The sequence below is a fragment of the Octopus bimaculoides genome, chromosome 21 (assembly GCF_046866305.1).
Source record: "Octopus bimaculoides isolate indiv1 chromosome 21, ASM4686630v1, whole genome shotgun sequence".
Classification (NCBI taxonomy): Eukaryota; Metazoa; Mollusca; class Cephalopoda; order Octopoda; family Octopodidae; genus Octopus; species Octopus bimaculoides.
Window position 1 is genome coordinate 36,100,229 of NC_142948.1, and position 20,000 is coordinate 36,120,228.

A 20,000-nucleotide genomic window follows, 5' to 3' on the forward strand; every position below is an offset into this window, starting at 1 on the left:
GCATGTGTCGGAAATCTACAGAAAATAAAGGAATTCTCAAACACAGGAAGATGTGAGGACAGTTAAGAGAATCGGGTAAATTACCCTTTAGAAGTTGGGAAAAAAGTGGCCACAAGCCTCCACTAGGAATTGAACCCAACACTACACACACACACATATAAGTACACATATTTGTGTATGCATGTATATTCATGTATGTATATTTTAATTCAATATATCATTTCCTTATTTAAGACAGTAAGGCAATGTAATATGAGGGAGATTTGGCTACTATCTTTTGAAAGTCAAGCGACCACATAGGAACTCCCTCTTTAGATCATTAACTACGTAGTCTATAACAGAGATCACTGGTGTATTTAATTGAGGAGACCCCCTTCGGTCATGAATGACCATGGGATTGCACCTAGAAAGTTACTCTCCCAGGCACAAGTCCGAGCAAGGTTGTTTATAGAAGGCATACCAGCCTCACCTCTTCACACCACTGATGTTATCCAAGGGAAAGGCAAAGGGGCCGATACAGCTTGGCACTAGTGATGTTACAACTCATTTCTACAGTTGAGTTAACTGTAGCAACGTGAAATAAAGTGTCTTGCTCAAGAACACAACCCGTAGCCTGGTCCGGGAATCTAACTCACAACCTCATGATTGTAAGCTCGACGCTGTAACCACTGAGCCATGCACCTCCATTTATTTAATTATAATAATAATAATAATTAATATCTCTTTTATTGAGTTCAGTTTTTCTTTTATATAATAGTCTGACACTTCTGTCGTATTCCTTTCTAATCAACATGTTGTCGCTTAGCATTTACATCTATTTGTATGACTGGTTATGTTCTCATTCTCTTATGTCAATATCTGTGTCTAATTTAACAGTTTCAGTTTTAATTAATAATTCAATCTTCCCACACTTTTGTTATCTATGCTTCACCTCACCTTAACCCCCATCTACATTTTGATATCACAGCTGAATTCATTCTCAAATTGGATATCAAAAGTTTCTCGACATATAAGAATAAAAAGAAAATACAATTTTTGATCTAAATAGTCTTCACTGTGCTTTTTTATTATTGGGCAGGTCTCAGTCAGTAGATTCTAGATCATGCTTGGATAGATTTCTTTAACTCTTTTGTCAATATATTTCTGTTAAAACACTCTGCCTTTGGTTTCATTAACTTTGAAAATAACGAAGAATTTAGTAAAATAAGTTTGTTGTTATTAAGCTGCTGTTTGGAACATCAATGACCAAGAAATTTTGAAGGAATATTTTAATTTAGATCACTTTAAAACAAGACATTTCTCTCACAGAACCAGGCTTAGTCTAAAATGGTTCCTTATCAGTCCGGTGTTTGGAACATATATTAACAGGAAATTTTATTGGAAGCTTTTTAATTTGGATCACTTCAATGCTTTTGTTGTTATATTTCTGTTTAACCCTTTAGTGTTTATACTGGCTGTATCCGGCCCAAATATTCTACACATTTTATGCTTAAACTGGCCAGAACCAGCATCTCACACCTACCCTACAATGTCATTCTAAAAACAAGCAATTACATCTTTCCTATCTTGAAGCTACAAAATAATATCAGATAAATTTTTTAAAATGTGAATAAATAAGGATTACTTTTGACAAATTAATCTGAACGCTAAAGAGTTAAATACTCTACACTTCTTTCAATAAATTTTGAAAAATAATAAAGAATTTAGCAACTTAGTGTTTGGAACATAAATTGACACAAAATTTTGACGGAAGTTTTTAAGTTAGATTAATTTTAAAACAAGAAGTTTATATCACGGACCCAGACTTGATTTAAAGTGGTTCAGTATCCCTATAAAAGTGTTTGCTTTGGGTGGACCCTCCTTCACTGGCACCCTACTTCGCTGACACCCCCTCCCGGCGATGCTACTGATCTCTGTGTGTCTCTATGTGCGCATATGTGTGTGTATCTGTGTGTGCCTGTATGTATGTGTATCTGTCTACTTGTGTGTATCTGTGTGCGTCTTTTGTATGTGACTCTGTGAGTCTTTGTCCATGCATATCTTTGTGTCTGTGCATGAATTGTTTTGGGTGTTATTTCGGTCACATGACACTCCATATAATCAACGAAAGCTATTTTCTTTTCGTTTCATTTGGAACACTGCAACATCACAGAAGTCGCTCTCGCACAATTCCAATTAATAGAACAGAACAGAACATCTTTACAAATTTGTTTTATGGATTATTTTTATTTACTTATTTATTAATTTCTATATTTTGTTTCTCTTGCCAAAAGCTGAGAAATATATTTTGCTTCTAGTTATTATCATCACTAATAGTACATGACAATTAACCTAATTTAATACGAAACAAACATAATTATTTTGTTGGACCTGATTTTTTTTAATATACTGATCGTCCTAAATCTAATTAATAGCATTAATGCAAAGAGAAGGGGAAAAGATAACACTAACTCAATGGCTAGTATTATTCTAATCATTTTTGATAGTTAAGGGAGATAACTATGCACATGTTTTGGTATTGTTAAACCTCATCAGTAATGCATACATTTCATTGTTCCTGCTGGAGAAGTGATAATAGAATCATTCAGGAATATTGACAACCAGCGTTGTTGTGTTTATGTCCCTGTAGCTTAGCAGTTTGGCAAAAGAGATCTATAGAATAAGTATCAGGGGTAAAGAAATCAGTTCTTTGGCTGATTCATTCAACTGAAGATTTTTCAAGGCAATGCTCTAGCATGGCCGAGGTCTAATGACTGAAACAAGTAAAAGATAAAAGATATTATGCTTTGTAAGATATTAAATTCTTCAATAAAGATTTATAAGCTAACAAGACTAATTCTACATAAGTATACATCTCTATGTTCAAAATGTTTAGAATATTCTAATAATAGAAATTATTTAATTCATTGGATTCTATGGGAAGATTTCGTAAAGTATATAGAACGTATTTTCATTTCCATTTAGAATAAATGTTTTATTTTTAATTTTATTTTATTTCTTATTTTTAGTAACTTTATTGTTCCATTTGCTTAACTCTCTAAGTTTATTCAAATAATATAAACTGGTTATTCCTGCTCTGTCAGTTAACTTTAACCGAAGACTTTGGTCTCTGTGTGTGAGTGCTGTCTTTTCTGTGTTTTGTCGCTACCAAAATCCTGCTTCCTGCATAAACTTCAAAAGACAAATCAGATTTTCTATAATCTATGGATTACATATTTGATCTTTGATCACTTAACACCGCATACAATAATTTCATTTTATGAACTTTTATGTTGTTATTCTATTTGCTAGAAACAACAGCTAAGTCTCCCTTTAAATCACAACCCATTGTCTTAAAAAAAAATGGAACGACACAATTGAAAACATCATATAGATATTTCATCATTATTTAATGTCCATGTTCCATACTAATGTTCTTAACCCATTACCTCCCATAATTCTATTAACTGGAATTTTTCTAATGAAACTTTGATTTCTAGCATAAAACAGCCTTAGAAACACGCTGGAATGATCAAAATAACATTTTAAATAGAAATAAGTGAGATATTGGGTGAAAAATTAGCAAACCACATTTGAATATCAGAGAAATATACCTAGTAGATATAGCAAAAAGGTTAGATATGTGTAAATATTGACAGATAATTGCGAAATTTGTAATTTTTAAGTGATCTCATATGAGATCACTGGTAGGTAATGGGTTAAGGAGAAAGGTGAGGTTAGCATGGATAGACAAAGTGTCAAATGACCAGGGCTTTGTAAATTGGAAACTGCTTCGTGAGATAAGGGCTTAGCAACTGAGAGTTTTTGGTCATGTGTTGAAGAAAGGGGGCTTGGAGGATTTAGCAATCACCAGAAAGATTGAAGGGGAAAGGAGAAGGATGATATGAATGTTGAGCTTGATAAACAGGTTGGAAGAAAGAACAGAGGATCATGGTAGGACATGGTTGCCTATGTCCTACATTCTGGGCATGGAACCTAAAGAGAGAGAGAGAGAGTACCATGTTAGCTTGGGTTGGATCATTTGGCAGGGCCTGAGAGATTCAAGGACCACATAATGATCCAGTGTATGTGTTGGCATGGTTGCTATGGCTAGAGGCCCTTCCTAATGCCAGCCACTTTATAGCATGTACTTCATGCTTTAACCTCTATCAAACATAATGTTTAGTCATTCAAATTGGTTTGAATAAATCATGCATTATCTCATAGCTTTCAGATTTCAATGATGTGATTGTATATTTTTAGAATGACATTGTGGGGTAGGTGTAAGAAGTGAGATCTGGCCAGTCTGAACACAGATACACACACACATGCACACATATGAACATATGGCAGGTTTAAACACTAAAGGATTAATGGACACTGTGGAATCTTGTCAGATAGTGTACCTGTTATACAATGAGCCAGTGTTGTCTCACACACACACACATATGCTGTCATGCTGAGGCTGTCTGAAGATTACAATAAAAGTATGTTTGTGAAATGCTCAGCCACATGCTCTGTGTGTATGTGTGTGTGTGTGTACTTACATACATACATACATACACACACACACATAAAATTCAAGGTTTCAGTTGATTTAACAACTGGAATATTCATCATAAAAATTGACTAAAAGTTTACTTTCTTTTATATTTTATTTGACACTTAGTGTACAGTACAGGTATACAATAACAGGTTAAAATAGTAGAAAAGTCAGCTATTCCTAGTAGAATAAGCTCTTTATTGCATTGTTGACACATTATTATTATTATTATTATTATTATTATTATTATTATTATTATTATTATTATTATTATTCCACTGCAGTCGACTTTGCCTTTCATCCTTTCGGGGTTGATAAAATATGTACCAGTGAAACACTGGGGTCGATGTAATCAGATAGTCTCTCTATTTTTCTCTCTATATATCTATCTATCTACCTATCTATCTATCTATCTATCTATCTATCTATCTATCTATCTATCTATCTATCTATCTATCTATCTAGTTATATCTCTGTCTATCTGTCTATCTATCCATCCATCTCTCTGTATCTCTCCCTCTCCCCATCCATCCATCCATACCGTTCTCCCATCACCCACTCACCCAACCCCCACCCACCCCACGCTATTACCTGCGTTCTTTCATCTTTGCCTCTGGTCAGTCTCTAATCTCCCCCCACTCAGGTCCCAGATCTTCCTCGCCAGCATTCCTCCAGGCACAAGAAACAAGGAATATTTTCTGATCAACAGATTACAGCAAAAGAACAAAGGAAGATTTAAAAAAGAAAAACAATCAAAATAAAAAAAAAATAAAAAAAACACAAAGCAACAAACCAAATGTCACACCTTAGTAGTAGTAATAGTGGTGGTGGTGGTGGTGGTGGTGGTGGTGGTGGTGGTAGGAGTGATGTTAGTGGTGATACAAGTAGTAGTAGTAGTAGCAGTAGTAGTTGTTGCTGCTGTGATTACTGTTGCTGTAGTTGTTGTTGTTGTTGTTGTTTTGTCATGGTTTTAGTCCCAGGTCTCTCCTGATCAATGACACGTATGTATATGATCAAAGGCATTCCAGATGTGACCATCTCATCATTTTCGTGGATATCTACAAAACTACACATTATGCAATGTGCTCTTCCTTTATTAGTTCATGTTGGCATTCCTGATGTTGTTGCTGTCGTTGGTGGTGGTGTTGGTGGTGGCGAAGGGGGCTGTTGTTTTTTGTTGTTGAAGCCATTGTCTTCATTTTCTCCCACAACCCAGAATCTTGAAATCCTTAAATATCTTGTCTGTCTGTCTGTCTGTCTGTCTGTCTTTTGTATTCTTCCTCTGTTAAAAACAATGTTTTGTTGCTGGAGGCAGCAAATGTTTGGATCACACCCACTCACACACACACACACACACACACACATACATTGATACATACACACCTACACACATACATACCTGCATGCACGTATACATATATATGCACACACACACACACACAAGCATATATCAGTAACTGTTGAATAATGAACTCATATCATCATCATCGTCATCATCATCATTTAACGTCCGTTTTCCATGCTGGCATGGGTTGGACGGTTTGACTGAGGTCTGGAGAGCCAGGAGGTTGCACCAGGTTCCAATCTGATCTGGCAAAGTTTCTACAGCTGGATGCCCTTCCTAACGCCAACCATTCTGAGAATGTAGTGGCTGTTTTTTGTGTGTCAAATGGATATTACCTATATTCCAAATCCATTGGATCATTGGATCCTATAAAACTGTCCTGATTGTGCCAGTATGGAAAATAGATATTTGATGGTGGTAGTGGTGGTGGCAGCAGTGGGGAAGAGGTCCATAACTGCTGATTTCTAATTGTAATTTAGTCAGCAAGATCTGCTTGCCTGTTCATCATGCACAAAGGAAATCGTTTTTTTTTTTGTTACCCAAGCTTAAGCATATACTGTTATTTTAGGAATCCCACAAGGCTTTCCAAGAAAGAGCTGCTAAAGAAAACAGCTTAAAACAAGGTTTATTGTGATGTTTATTTATGTTACATGCCAACGAAATTGCATCCATAGCAGTTTGACGATAGATCTCTTTCATTGTGTACAACAATATCACAGACATCAGCATACAAGTCTTCTCTTATCTGAGATACAAAAGTGTGTGATTTAGAATTAAGCTGTTTGAGGTTGAATAATGAATAACTTGCCAGTTGTGTGGTAGCATAGACTATAAATAAGACCTCAGAGAAGTTATTGAAAGCATTTGAAAAGAACCATTGTGAAGCATATGGCAGATAGTGCAGGGGTTGTTCTATCACCTTGTTTTACACCTCCCAATTATTGAAATTTGATCTGGACATTCACCATCATGAAAGCATATGGTGTTGTGGTTAAGATGTTGCACCCACAATTGCTAGATCATGATTTCAGTTTCTGGACTAGGTGGTGTGTTGTGTTTTTGAGCACAAACATTTTATTATTGCTCCAGTCCACTCAGCTCTAAGGAAATAACCTTGCAATGGACTGGTGTCGCCGTTTAGTGGGAATTTTATAGTCTTCTTTATTTATATCTGGGTGACCAGAGAGTAATGCCTAGAGCTTAGCTTTCATATCATCATGAGAAGCTTTGATAATATTTTAAAATTTATTGGGACAGCCTACCTGATGTGTACTAACAGTCCAAGTCAGAACTACCTGGTGATTAATAGGTAACACCACACTTGCTACAACTGAACTGGTGTTTCACTACTGGATGAAGTTTAATGTCATACCCAGGACATACATACATGCATACATACACACATGCATATATACACATTGATACATACATGATGGCTGTAACTGAAACAATGCCATCGATTAAACAGGAGCAGCACAGATGTGGCACCAATGGGTGCCGCTTGCAGCAGGTTCACCAGCAAAGACTATAAGAATAAGTATTAAGCTCTGAAAGAACAATTAAGTCTTGGGGTCGATTCATTCGACTAAAAATTCTTTAAGGCGGTGCTCCAGCATGGCCACAGTCTAATGTCTGAAGCAAGTAAAGGATGAAACAAAAAATGATACATAGACACATACATTCACACTATCTCACCCATACCCCCTTCTACACCCAGCAGGTATTAAAATGGTGGGCAATGTCCGTCTAGGGTCTTATGTAAACTGAAATTACACAATTCAACTTTCAAACTCTTTAATAACTTTCATGAAAATCGTTTTGAGAGAAAATGCTGCTGGCTTCTTTTCCCTGCACGCAAAGCTTTTGAGGTGTTACCTGCAACTGAAGGAATTTATACTTGTGTGTATGTGTGTATGTGTGCATACATATATGTTTATATGTATGCAAACATTACACGCACACACACACACACATGCATACATATAAATACATACATATATTGTAAACACATACGCACACATTTTCTCACCTCTGGGTCTCCTCTTTACACCCCCCTCCAACTACCACTACAACACTAACGCCCCCCCCCCCCCCCAACACCGGATAAAGTATTAACACAGTTTCTGTATGTTTGTCTCTTTTATATATATATATATATATATATATATGTTTTTTCAGTTCATTTGTCTCTCCCCCCCTCACTCCCCACCTTTCCTTCTCCTCTCTTCTCCCCACCCCTGTTGCTCCTGTCTTTTCTTCTTACATCACTTTTGTACTGTTGTTCAGTGTGTATCTGTGTGTGTGTATGTGTGTATCTAAATATATTCATACACACACACATATTTATGCATACACACATACACATCTATGCACCTGTTTGTGAACACTTCTGTGTGTGTGTGATTGTATTCATGTGTGTCTGTGTGTATGTACACCTGGCTGTGTGTGTGTGTGGCTACCCATGTACACATGTGGCCAGGTATGTACCTGTCAGCACTGAGACGTATAATATAGTCGGTTGTCTTGAGAAACCCCTCATTTCTTAGACGGAGCAAAAAGGCCCAACATCTCTTCAATGATGACAGAAAGATGGCTGCTCTGATTGTCATCATCACTGACTGCTAAGTCTTGTTTTAATGGAAAGGTGGGTTCATCTTCATTGTTTGTTGTTGTTGTTGCTGTTTTTCTTCATCTTACTCTTTTACTTGTTTCAGTCATTTGACTGTGGCCATGCTGAAGCACCACCTTTAGTCGAGCAAATCGACTAGTACTTATTCTATCGTTTTCTTTTGCCAAACCACTAAAGTTACGGGGACATAAACACCAGCATCGGTTGTCAAGCGATGTTGGGGGGACAAACACAGACGATGAACGAAATCTAGATTCATTCTAGTAATCGCGAAATCGGCCAATACACAGTTAAGTTTATTTAAAAGAAAGTTGGTCGTCTTCTGTTGGTTGTTTTTCCTCGCATTAGGTACTAAATGTGGTTATTTTGAGAAGTCCACTGTGTGGCGTTATTATTTTCTGTAATAATGCCCTTTATATAAATATATATATATATACATATATACGACGGACTTCTTTCAGATTCCATTTACCGAATCCACTCACAAGGCTTTGGTTGGCCCGAGGCTATAGTAGAAGACACTTGCCCAAGGTGCCACGCAGTGGGACTGAACCAGTTATATTGTACTTAATGCTTAGCACTGGAGCTTGTTCTGATCCAACAAATCTTTGATCAAAGATGTCCTGTGCTATAGTCTGTGTGTGTGTGTGTGTGTGTGTGTGTGCATGCTTATTTTAGCTTATATATGATTTATTATGTGTGTCTGTGCGTATATGTGTGTGTGTGTGTGTGTGTGTGTGTGTGTGTGTGTGTTCTGTAGCCCCAGATCTGCTCTGATCCAGCAGTTCTGTGTTCAAAGCTGTTTTAGTCATAACCATCTCGTATCTTATTCGAGCACAGTATCCTAGCTCAGCTCTACATTGTCCAGTGACATCCATCATTTTAAGAAAGTATCTTTTATTTTTTTTTATCTGTTTCAGTCATTCGACTTTTGCTGTGTTGTGTTGTCAAACAAATAATCCCTGGTACTGATTTTATTAAAGTTTGGCTTTTGTTCTCTCAGTTAACCCTTTCAGAATTTAAACAGGCCGAATCCAGCCTAAAATATACTGTTTTACATTCAAACTAACTAGATCCAGCCTCTTGTACCTATCCTACAATGCCATTCTAAAAATAAACAATCATATCACTGAAATCTCAAAGCTACAAGATAATTTCAGTATTAACCCTCTTGGGACATCCAGGCCAATTGATCAGCCCAAATGATACAAGCTGGAAGGACTTTGAGGCCAATCCATCGGCCTGATGGAACAAATGTTGTGAATGGTTGGTTTTGAAGTGTAATGGCTAATCAGAGACCATGTTTCAGTAGAGGTATTGCAATAGAATCCAAATAAACCAAGAAAGAAAAAGGGAGTGGTTGTGGAGGTGGGGTTCATATTTGGGAGTTGTACTTGTCTAGTGAGCAGGTCGCAGTTGAGTGACTCAAATATTTTAACACCTTATGAAATCGACTTAGAATTTCAAATAAATCTCACTGCTTTTCTGTGTTATTAAGGGGCCAAAATGGCCCTTCTTCCATCCAGCTGCTGCAAAATTCATATTTCTGTTAATAATAATAATGATGATAATGGTGGTGGTGGTGATGTTGGTTATGGTGATGGTGGTGATGATGATGGTTGATGGTGGTGATGTCGATGATGATGGTTTTGATGATGATGCTCATTTGTTGTAATGGTGGTGGCCGACAGTGGTAGCAGCAGCAGCAGTAGTAATAGTTAGGCATATTAAATTAGAGAAAAACTAATCAACACCCCACCCCACCTCCATCCCCCTTCCTTTTTGTTACACTGACTCATACCCTAATTTTATCTCCCTTCCCTCTTTCCATTTTAAAACATAGATATATATGTTGGTGGTGGTGGGCCAGGTAAAGATGGTCAGGTATCTTAAAAGCCACTTGTTGTTGTTGTTGTTGTTGTTGTTGTTCTATACCCATGTCTAACTGTTAATTATATTATGCAAAAGACCTCCTTCATTATAAACCTAAAAACAGCTGTCTTCCTGTGATTTGGAGGAAGTTAAGGTAGTGGTGGGGGGGTGACTTCAGAACACAGTAGTGGTGGTCATGGTGATGGTGGTGGTGGCCATCAGGTTGCTAGTCTTCTATGTCTTCTCTCTCATTCACTCACTCTCACACCCTGTCTCATTTACTCATTCATACTCTCACTCACTCTCTCTCTCTCCCTCTCTTTCTCTCACTTTCTTTTCCCCCCCCCTCTCTCCCCTTTCTCTCCACTCTCACTCTCTCTCTCTCTCTCTCTCTCTCTCTCTCTCTCTCTCTCTCCTGTTGTTTAAAATCATTTAAATCAAATCCATTTGTTTTATTAATTCCTTTTCCGTGAGTGCAGTGAAAGATATTTTTTTCAATTTATTTTTGCAATTTTATTTCTAATTTCTTTCTATTTTTACTTTATTTTTCTTCACATACTTTTTTTCTGTAATAATTTCATAATCCCCACCACCACCACTCCATATGCTGACTGACCCCTTGGTACTCTTCCTTCCTGCTAGTAATAATGCCTTCCCCCTGGTTGGCGTCCTTTAGGGCAAACTATTAAAAGCATTCTTGCTTACGTAAATAGATTTCCACTAACTGATCAGAAACAATCCATTTAGTTATTTATATATTTATTCATTGCAATGTTGATGATGATGAAGGTGGTGATGGTGAAGGTGGTGGCGGTGGTGGTGGTGAAAGAAGACAAAGGGAGATAAGTTGAACTGATTGTTCTAAAGTCTTCTTGCTGTCTTCCATGACTGACTCTAAGCTTTGGCAGCAATGGATAGGTCCTAAAACAAAAGTGACTTTTATAAGACTTGTAAGATATCACTTAATATGACATAGGCGCAGGAGTGGCTGTGTGGTAAGTAGCTTGCTTACCAACCACATGGTTCCAGGTTCATTCCCACTGTGTGGCACCTTGGGCAAGTGTCTTCTACTATAGCCTCGGGCCGGCCAAAGCCTTGTGAGTGGATTTGGCAGACGGAAACTGAAAGAAGCCTGTCGTATATATGTATGTATATATATATATATATATATATATATATATATATATATATATATATATATATATATATATATATATATATATATATATATATATATATATATATATGTGTGTGTGTGTGTGTGTGTGTGTGTTTGTCCCCCCAGCATCGCTTGACAACCAATGGTGGTGTGTTTACGTCCCCGTAACTTAGCGGTTCAGCAAAAGAGACCGATAGAATAAATACTAGGCTTCCAAAGAATAAGTCCTGGGGTCAATTTGCTCGACTAAAGGTGGTGCTCCAGCATGGCCACAGTCAAATGACTGAAACGAGTAAAAGAGTAACTGTCTGGTATGACTTGAATATGAAATGAATGGCATGCTTCTTACGATATGTCATAAGCCTGACTACTATGATATGACTTGCATAAGACTATAACATAACATATATAGACATATATCACTGTGATTTATACATAACATTTATGATATATTTATGGGATGACTTATTTATGATATGAATAGTACAGTGGTACGAAATATGATTTCTAGCCATTTGACACACTACCAAATAAACTGAATTTTAAAGAACTTCCTCTAAAAAAATCTATGATTAAAATTTGAACGGATGACCTATAAACTGATTCCATCACCTTATCCATACTCGATTCACATCCTTCGTTTAAAAATGTCAATACAATATTATGTCAACTGTTTCCGGAAAGTTGTTCAGCTGTAATTTTTAATAAAATAAATTCTAAGCTTATATATATATGTATGTATGTATGTATGTATGTATGTATGTATGTATGTATGTATGTATGTATCTGTATGTGTTTATTCCCCCACTCCTCACCACTTAACAACTGGTGTTGGTTTGTTCTCATACCTGTAACCTAGCAGTTTGGAAAAAGAGACCAATATGATAAGTAACAGACTTAAAAAATAAGTTCTGGGGGTCAACTGTTCAGCTAAAGCCCTTCAATCTGGCTCCCCAGCATGGCCATGATCCAAGTAAAAGATAAACAATATTTTTTTTTTAAATTTGTATGGGAGGGTCATTAGGTCAATAATAATAAACACATGCACTGGTTCAATACCACTTCTTTATTGTTAGTCAATTGGTTAAATCTCTAACCAACTAATAAATTGATTGTTTAATGTGATGGTTAAACAATCAATCAGTTGTTTGTTAGTCAAAGTCCTTTCATCTCTATTCTCAACCTTTTCAGTGACTTCTCTCTCTCTGTTAAAGGTCCACTCTGAGTCTGACTGACGCAAGATTGGTTTCAGCACAGGAATTCACACCAAGAATCTTTATACAAAAACCAAATACAAAAACAAATTTTAAAAACTGTTTTTACAGAATTATATAAGTTTGTACAGCTTTACCGATGTTTTATATTTGTAAAAGTTTTGCAGAATTTAATTACAATTTTACAAATTTTAATCAAATTTTAAAGAATTGCATAAAGTTAGTTTACTTTTAGAATAACGATAACTAAACTGACTTAAATTTTATCTTTATTTTTTCTTTTTTATTTTAGTTAGTTTTTCTTATTTTCTAAGCTTTTGCTTAGAACTGAATACATCCCAACTTTTGATGTTATTGAATATTATTAGATTCAGGTGTGGCTGCATGATTAAGAAGCTTAGTCTGGAACCACATGGTTTCTGGTTCAGTTCTACTGTGCAGTACCTTGGTCAAGTGTCTTCTACTAGAGCTCTGGGCCAACCAATGACTTGTGAGTGAATTTGGTAGACAGAAACTGTAAAAACCCATAGTATATATATATATATATATATATATAATCATAAATATATAGGGATTGGCAGTAACCTGCTTGTCCAACATACTGAGAATTCTCAGTATGTTGGAGAAGCAGGTTACTGCTAATCCCTGTATATTTATGATTATAAATGATTTTACCAATAAGGTTTTTTCATACTGAGCTACCCGGCAAAATCGTTAATTATTAATTTTATTACTAATTGACGATTCCCTGCCCTGTATATCTATATCTATATATATATATATATATATATATATATATATATATATATATATATATATATATATATATATATATATATGTGTGTGTGTGTTTGTTTTTATGTTCAGTTATAATAAAAGCAATTTCACATTAATCTGGTGGGTTACTTTATGTTTTTGTTGTGTCCGACAATGGCTTAGCTGGCCGAAACTTTGAAGTCACAGTCAATAAAGTTCTTGATGATGATGATGATGATGAATTCCAATATTTTAAATCTGGGTTTGTCCTCGTTAATGGGGGTAGCCAGATCTACAATAATTCTTACAATAACCGCTCTCAAACCATTTCACCCAGTTTATGTGACCTCCCTCTTCAAGCCAACCTTCCCAATCTCCTCCTCCACCTGTCCCCTCCATGTTTTCTTTAGTCAACCTCGCTTTCACGGTTCATTCACTTTAAGACTCATTCACCTTCCTCAGAACATGATCCTCATCCCTCCTCAACACACACACACACACACACACACACACACACACACACACAGGTGTTTAACTTTGTGTTTTTGTCCTCCTCACCCCTACTGGTGTTGGTTTGTTTACACCCCCATAACTTCGCTCTTCGGCCAAGAAATCAAGAGAACAAGCACCCGACTTTAAAAAATAAGTACAGGGATCAGGGGTCAATTTATTTGACTAAGCCCTTCAAAAGCAGTGCTCCAGCATGGATGCAGTCCAATAACTGAAATGAGTTAAAGATAAAAAAAATTGTTTATTTTTGTTACTTTGGTGAAATTGGAATCAACAACTTTGTACCAATCATTCATCTAACTTCCTGCTAAGGAATGGTAAAATTTTTTGTGGAACTGTAGAAACCAATGATGACCTGAATCTACAAGAACCAGCTTAGATCATAAGCGAGTTTGATAACTTCACTTGCTCCAAAGAGTGGAAAATTTCAAGTTTTAGGTCTTGCACTTCATCTGAAAAGTAGTTTGTCCCACGGCAGTTGTTTTATTGTAAATAGTTCAGTTCGAGAAATATCTTTTCTATTCTAGGCACAAGGCCTGAAATTTTGGGGGAGGGTTCCAGTCGATTAGATCGACCCTGAAAGGATGAAAGGCAAAGTTGAGCTTGGCCGAATTTGAACTCAGAACATAAACACAGACAAAATACCGCTAAGCATTTCACCTGGCGTGCTAACATTTCTTATTTCTTTGTTGCCCACAAGGGGCTAAACATAGAAGGGACAAACAAGGACAGACAAAGGGATTAAGTCGATTACATCGACCCCAGTGTGTAACTGGTACTTAATTTATCAACCCTGAAAGGATGAAAGACAAAGTCGACCTCGGCGGAATTTGAACTCAGAACATAACGGCAGATGAAGTACTGCAAAGCATTTCGCCCGGCGTGCAAACGTTTCTGCCAGCTCACCGCCTTACAGTTCTAGAAAATATCTAGAGATCAATGACAGTTAATCTTGCTCAAAAAATAACCATACTTTGATCCTGTGTGAGAAAGAAGACAAGATTGTGTGTGTGTTGTTGTTGTTGTTGGTTTGTGTGGATGTGGATGTTGCTGGTTTTTGTGTGTGGATGTATTTATGTGTGTATATGTGTTGTCTGATTTGTGTATGTGTGTATTATGTATATGTATGTTATTGGTTTGTATGTGTGTATGTGTATGTATACTGTTGGTTAGTGTGTATATGTATGTATATGTATGCTGTTGGTTTGTGTGTATATGTATGTATGTATGTGTGTACGTGTATATATGTATGTATGCTGTTGGTTTGTGAGTTTTCGGCAGTCCACATGAAATCACACCAAGTTCAGTTGATTGGATAACAGTGATGGCATTAAGGGAGTGGCAGGGGTGGGGGTGGGCTTCAGAGGGTAGACCTAAACTACGGTGGTGTGGGTGGTGGTGGTGGCGGTGGCGGCGGTGGTAGTGTTCTAGATGGAACCAACAGGAAGTTCTGTCCTCCTCCCATTTGCACACAGTTGCATCATATTAAAATAAAGGTGATAAGGTGGTGGGGGGGGAGGAGGAGGAGGAGGAGGATTTTTTATTTTATTTTATTTTATTTTTAAAAAAAAATATTTGTTTGGTCACTGATTGGTTGGACAGTTGGCTGGTTGGTTTAGTTGATAGTAGAGGTGGTGGTGGTGGTGGTGAAGTAGGTGGAAACTTTTTTTTTGTCATTCTCTTTCACGCCTTTTCCTTTCTTTCTTTTTTTCTTTCTTTCTTTCTTTCTTTCTTCTCTACACTGCTGCCTTTTTCTCTCTCTTCCTCTTTCTCTCTCCATTCAGGATAGCTGACTTGTCATTGTGTTCTTCTGTCAAAAGTTACTACTACCACTACAACTACTACTACTACTACTACTACTACTACTACTACTATTACTATCACCACCACCACCACCACCACCACCACTTCTACTACAGTAAATACATGAGAGGAGAAGGGTATTAAGTAATAACAATCGACCTATGAAATGCCGAAGAAATTTAACACCTAAGTGCTTTATATATTGTCAAAAAAAAGTTAGTTTGTTAGTTAGTTATAACCCCTATGTTATTTGTTGCCACTACGCGATGAAGGCGGACGACACAGCTCAGCACTCACCTATCCTGCATTTCTGGTCGGGGTTTCAAGTTGTCTACACTACTGTTGTTCTTATTGCTGTTGCCCTCACTCAACATGCAAGATAAATTTCTCTACCCCTGAGCTCCCTGAGCTGATTTGCATTGCACCTCAATCATGTTTTTTGGTATTTCGACTCTTGAGAGATTATGATGATAAATAGGGAAGTTAATCTTGTCGTGTCCACATTACCACCTACAACTGCAGACTGTACCACATTTTCCTCGTGTATATTTGTGAGCAGCAAGTATCAAATAGTTTCCAAATGTTGCTGAAGGAATTGGATAACCAGCTAAAACAGCCAGGTTTCGTGCGTGTATAAGCATTTGTAAGACAGGTTAGTCCATGTACTGTACAGCTTGTTTTTGTTTTTCTTTCTGGGGTTTATGTGTGTATGCATTTATGTATAGATGTGTGTGTGTAAATGTATACATGTGTGTATAAAAGTAATATATATTGTTTAATGATGATGATGATTGATATATATATATATATGCATGTTTATGTGTATATTTATATGTTCATGTATATATGTATATATATATATATATATATATATATATATATAGATATATATATATATATATATATATATATATATATATATGTAAACATGTATTTATGTACACACATATATATAAACATGTATGTATGTATATATATATATATATATATATATATATATATATATATGTAAACATGTATTTATGTACACACATATATATAAACATGTATGTATGTATATATATATATATATATATATGTAAACATGTATTTATGTACACACATATATATAAACATGTATGTATGTAAATATATATATATATATATATATATGATGCTCCAGCATGGCTGCAGTCAAATGACTGAAACAAATAAAAGTGTATATATATATATATATATATATATATATATGCCCACACTCTACATATACATGCATCTATGTGGTATAAAGATAGGCATGTATGTACATCTAGTAAGAGATATAGATAGATGTGTATGTAAAAAAAAACAATATACGGACAATTATGGATGGCAGTAATTCATTTCACAAGAGGAATATAAATCTTTACAACCGTTTCAAAGTTTCGGTGACAGGTTGATGCTTTAATGCATATTGTGCAAACAAACGTACATAATGAGGCAGTAATTATAATGAACCGAAAAACCATGCCAAAACAGTCTCAGAAGTCGGGTGCAGGCTTCTGCCTGGTCAGTACCTGTCAAACCGTTCCACCCATGCCAGCATGGAAGATGGACGTTAAACGATGATGATACACACACACACACACGCACACATGCACACATACATACATACTTGTGTGTATGTGTGTGTATATATATATCAACATGGTTTTACCATCTATTTTCCCATGCTTGCGTAAACCAGACATGAGTCAGTTAAAGCACATCAGTGTGTGCTTGTGCGTGTTTGTTGAGCTGGTGTGCATTTATGTGTGTGTGTGTGTGTGTGTGTCTATTATGTTGAGCATGTGAGTTGAAATAATTTATCTGTGTTTGTATGTGCATGTGTGCATAACATGCATCTATATATAATGAGTCTATGTGCATTCCTGTGCTTGTGTGTATCGCGCATGAAGTATGTGTGTGTGTGTGTGTGTGTGTGTGTGTGTGCCTGTAACATGAGAGGAAATAAATCTTTCACCAATTTCATGGTGAAACAGATGTATGATTTTATTTTTTCGCAGAATGGCGGTGGTGGTGGTGATTGTGGCAGTGTAAAGGGTGGTGGTGGTGGTGACAACAGTGGTGATGGTAACCAAGCGATATTGGTGATGATGACAGTGGTGGTGATGTTATGTAACATCTCATACTTAGATATGTCTATCTGTCTGCCTATCATTTTATCTGTAGATGTCTGTCGGTCAGTTTGCCTGTCTGTGTCTCCATCCATCCATCCATCCATGAACTCAAATGTCATCTGCTGTAGATGTACTTAATCTATAACTCACCTCAATCAATCAGATTAATCCAATTACTCTTAGCCAGCTTGACCAATTGAATTTTCCATGGAAAACCAGTCAAGTGAATAAACCCTTACATTACTATCTCCCTATCCCACAACATCTGTTGTTCTTTCATAAAGCCATATCCTTTCAATGAATCACAATCTGATTAATTAGTTTTGTACTCATTACAGCTGTTGATCTTGGTAACCTTTAATGAATTAATCTCGCTCCTTCTGATTGATTTTTTGCTGCAATGTAAATACAACTTTTAAAGTACATGATACTGTCTAGGTCAGTGATTCCCAAACCTTTTGGAGTTGCTGCTTCCTTGACCCCCTAGGCCACGTTCCTAGTGCCCCCACCCCAACTAACCATCACAAACATAGACCTCTTTCTGAAGTAAATTCAAAGCAACTGTATTTCACAAAGCTTAACCTAATGAACCCTTATTTTGTTGTTTTTACATGAATCACTACCTCATTATTGCCCCACTTTTCTTCAGCACCCCCTTGGAACTTTCCACCGCCCACTTTGGTAACCCTGGTCTCAGTGGTTAGCAACTATATGCTTTCAGGTTTAGTCCCACTGTGCGGCACCTTGGGTTAGTATCGGCTACTATATCCCCAGGCCAACCAAAGCCTTTTGAATTAATTTGGTTGATGGAAACTGTGTGGAAGCCCATCCTGTGTGTGTTTGTGTTTGTCTGCTACTACTTACTTGACAACTGATGTTGGCTTGTTTGCATCTTCATAACCTAGCAGTTCATCAAAAGAGACTGATAAGAATAAGTACCAAACTTAAAAATAAATACTAGGGGTTGATTTGTTTGCTAAAGCCCTTCAGAGTGGTGCTCTAGCATGGCCAGATTCCGATGACTCAAACAAGTAAAAGAAAAGATAAAGAATATTGTCAGGTTTGTCCTCTTCAATAGTAATATCACCATATTGATGACATTGGTTTCAGTCTACACCATCATCATCATCATCTTCTTTTAACATCTGTCTTTCGTACTGATATGATTTAAACAGCCTGACAAGATCCAGCTTGGTCAAATGGCTGTCTCATACCCCAGTGTCTGCTTTGGCATGGTTTCTATGGGTGGACGCACTTCCTAATACCAACCACTTTACAGAGTATACAGGGTGCTTTTTTTCTTCTTTTTCTTCTTGTGGCACAAGCACTAGTGAGGTCACCTTGTAGTTTGCAAGATTAAAATCCCCTTCAACTAAGTGGGACTATAAAAAGGAGGGAGGCAGCTTTATGCTAAGTAATGATGGGTTAATGTATGAAAGAAGAGTGCAGAACAGCATTGCTGCTGTAGTGGAGATATACATGGTTACTTCATATTATTCCATAAGGAGCATAAGGCTTGTCTCTTGGTTTCTCTGTTATATATATATTCCTTCTTGTCGAAGGGTTATTAATTTTTATCAGGTGAATGGGCTGAAGCAACATGAAAGGAAGAGTTTTTTTTTATTTTGTTCAGAAACACAATGCATCACCTATTCCAGGAACCGAAACCAGTCTTACAATCACGAGTGTAACACCCCCTAACCACTACACCACGTGCCTCCACTTTATGTAATCTATATCATACCAGTGTGGGTGGGAATAATTGGGATGGGGCTGAAAAATGGGAGATTAAGATGGTGCTTTTTCTTTTCAAAAAATATCAGCAGTAGTCAAACCTGGAGAAGGATGGACTGCACCAGGTTTAAAAGGCTGAACTCGCCCTGAATATTATAATGGCACTCCCTATGACTTTCTCAGAAGTTGAGCACTCAAAGAAGGAAGATAGGAAAGATGTTATATTGTATCATTAGCTTTTATGTCTGGAATTTTTAATTTCCTACAGGTATGCCCTTAATTTAAGAGGCTTCAGTTCCCCTATGAGGGGGTGCTGAA

At 36.7% G+C, this 20,000-nt stretch overlaps 1 protein-coding gene across 14 annotated transcripts in view; it reads left to right on the top strand.

The window, feature by feature from the left end:
* LOC106882890 (G protein-activated inward rectifier potassium channel 3) overlaps window positions 1-20,000 on the top strand; it is a 216,195-nt gene that overhangs the window by 162,583 nt on the left and 33,612 nt on the right. The window contains exon 1 of one of the 14 annotated variants that reach the window (XM_014933704.3): window positions 8,364-8,511. The exons of 10 other annotated variants lie outside the window; for them this stretch is intronic. The gene's annotated coding sequence lies outside the window, so the exon portion shown is untranslated. Of the gene's footprint in view, window positions 1-8,363; window positions 8,512-15,892; window positions 16,463-20,000 lie in introns of those variants that run through there. 3 more of the 14 variants (XM_014933703.3, XM_014933702.3, XM_052975323.2) reach the window with 3 other exon arrangements.